We start from the raw sequence: 2,961 nt of genomic DNA, 5'->3' as shown, positions 1-2,961 counted from the left end.
TGGCGGGATGACGCATTGATGTTCGTCAGTGTCTCCCTTAATAACGTTCTGATTACATTGGCTACTGTTTAGATTAGTGTGGAAATCTTCGGCTACTTTATCTTTCATATCCATATTGCTTATGACGCTGCCATCTTTGTCTCTTAACGCATACATATGGTTTTTTACCTATGCCTAGTTTCCTCTTCGCTGCTTTTCGGCTACCTCCGTTCTTTAGAGCATGCTCGATTCTCTCCATACTAAACTTCCTTATGTCGGCGAACTTGCGCTTACTCCCACACCTAGTTCTCGTCTATCCGCTAATCTGCGATAGCGTTGTGGCCTGTGAACTTAGCGTTTTGGCCTGTGAATAGGCACCTGTGATGTTATAAATTAAGCAAGCGGCTCAATTTTTTTTATTTTTAAGTAGCTTAATTCAATTTGTGCAATGAGCAATCTAGGTTATGATGCGATTCGCCGAACCCTCACAATGTTGTTTACACCGAAAAGAGGAGTGCTTTGGCAACCGGAAAGTGTGTGAGCAGGACAAGTCGGTGTGTCTGGCATTTCACAGGTTAACAAAAACTTTTGAGCAGTCAGTGGCGGAAGCAGAGTGATGGCAATTCCAATATGTAAAAAAGGTATATGATTCAGGCAGTGTTTGATTTATCAACTCAAATCCAAAGTTTTACGTCTTTTCACTCTGAACATTAATGCGACAAGAACACATGCGACAATGGGCTCTATGCATTTTCCCTATGTCCACCTGATTAGCAAGTTTCCGTGTTAATGAAGCATAGAAGCATTGAAAAAGTTTTGTCCCCAGAAAAATTGCCCATAATTTGAGTCCACATTAACGAGGCCTGTACAAACGAGGCATGAGTATACATGAAATTACGGTTAATTTTTCAGTTTAGATGATGACAAAAGAATTATTATTTCGTTATTTAGATAATTAAGTGACTACATAAATACATATCTCTGAAACTACATGAAATATTATTAAAAGGATGTGCTGTATGGAACAGTAGTTTGTTGGCTGAAGAACAATGATTGGCATTAGCTGACACCGCTTTTAAACAGCAGACTGCAAAATGAGCCCTCTGTAGCTGGTAAAATTACGTTAGGAACAAAAACGACGGGAAACAATGCCACTGCACAAAGTAGCAATTCTTGCTCTGTCGTCTTCGTCCCATCGCGTGCGTTCGACGTACCAACTTGCCACTAGTTCACCCGACAGTAAACTCGAATCAAGCTCTGCGCAATTTACAGAAAGCAACAAGACAGGAAGCAAGGTGTATGAATATCAAGTGTATGCTGTGCATATAGTTTCCTGCCTCATCATAGATTGGCCCCTGTACGTTTCTTACGCGTCATCATTCAGCACTTTTGGCAATATTTGTGCCAGTGGCACATGCTGCAAGTAACCAAACGCATTTCTTACTCTTGCCTTGCTAGATTGTTTTTGCCCATTAAGTCATTTGAATGTCTTTTCTGAGTTCAGATTAAATCCCTTTTGTTCTGCGCACTTTGCTTTTCTATTTCCTCCTAGCCAAGTTCGCCGCTCACAGGCGAACAAATTACATGATATATAGCTCATTTCTACATCGTCCACATAAACAGTAGGATACAAATTAGGGTAGAACGTTCTTGAGTGAATTCATTTTGACGGCGAAAAGAGTGCAGCTAAGAACTGCGCCTTGAGGGACACCATTCTCTTGTGTACAATGCTTAGATAAGGAATTTCCTACCAGGACCTTGAACGTCCGTTCAGCCATAACTCTGAATGGTGTTCAGCATATTCCCCGAGACCCCAAAGACGAACAGATCACGGATGATACCATAGCACCATGTGGTATCGTATGCTTTTTCTAGATCAAAGAAAACAGATGAGAAGTGCTGTTTATGCACAAAAGCTTCCCTTATGTTAGATTCAGTGGGAACGAGCTGGTCAGTGGTTGACCAGCCAGCCCTAAATGAAGCATGGTGATGGTGAAGAAGACCGCTGAATTCAAAAAATACACAAAGCAACAATTTATTTTTTCAGAGAGTTTACATAAACAGCTGGTTAGTGCGATTGGCCGATAATCGCAGCGGAGTGTGACTTCTTAGAATTGTTTTAATACCAGCACAATAATCGCTTCTTTCGAGGTTTTGGGAAGATGTCCCGTAGTCCAAATATTATTAAACAGACACAAGACAGTTTCAAGAATTTCTTCATGCAGGTGCCGAAGCATTACTTATGTGACCCTGTCAGGGGGTGCTGCTGTTGAGCTACCACATGTGCCTAAGGCAACCGTAAACACTTGAAAATTTAATGGGCTGTTGTATCCTGTTATTGACGGTCTTTTCTGGTGAATAGGTTTCCGCTCCAAAGCTCGCTTATATCGCAAGGAGGAATCTGTATAAATCGCTTAGCTAATAGTGTATTCAAAGTGTTCTTTTCTGCGTCTCCTTAGTGCTTCAATGTATCGTCAGCAGTGCTTACAAGAGGGATTGGATGTGCACTATGTCCATTAAGTGCTTTTAGTATACTGTGCAATTTATGCGTATCTGTGTAAGAATTTACAGAGGAGGGAAACGACTGCCAACTTTCCCGTTTGGATGTATGTCTAGTACGCCTGCCATTTGTTTTAACTCGCTTAATGTTTATTATGTTGTCAAAAGTAGGAAAATAGCGAAATTTTGACCATCAACTATTTTGGTCCTGACAATCTTCCTTGCACTGTGCGTTCCACTATGGTCCTAGTTTTTTTCCGCACTTTACCTGATGTCTGTGAAAAGGACATCTGTGCAGCATCTATAATGCGCAGTGTGATGAAGGACTGAGATTCATCTATACCTATGTTTGTAATTGATGAATAGGGCAACGCTGTGAGTTCCCAGAACTTCTTCCAATTAGCAATCTGTTCCTTAAACTTCCTAGGATTGATTGCTTTCGGGTTGATATCTTCTGTGTGTTTTAAAGGAATGGCAAAGTGG

This window comes from Amblyomma americanum, chromosome 11 (genome assembly GCF_052857255.1).
Source record: "Amblyomma americanum isolate KBUSLIRL-KWMA chromosome 11, ASM5285725v1, whole genome shotgun sequence".
Taxonomy (NCBI): domain Eukaryota; kingdom Metazoa; phylum Arthropoda; class Arachnida; order Ixodida; family Ixodidae; genus Amblyomma; species Amblyomma americanum.
Note: the sequence above shows the minus strand (reverse complement) of the source record.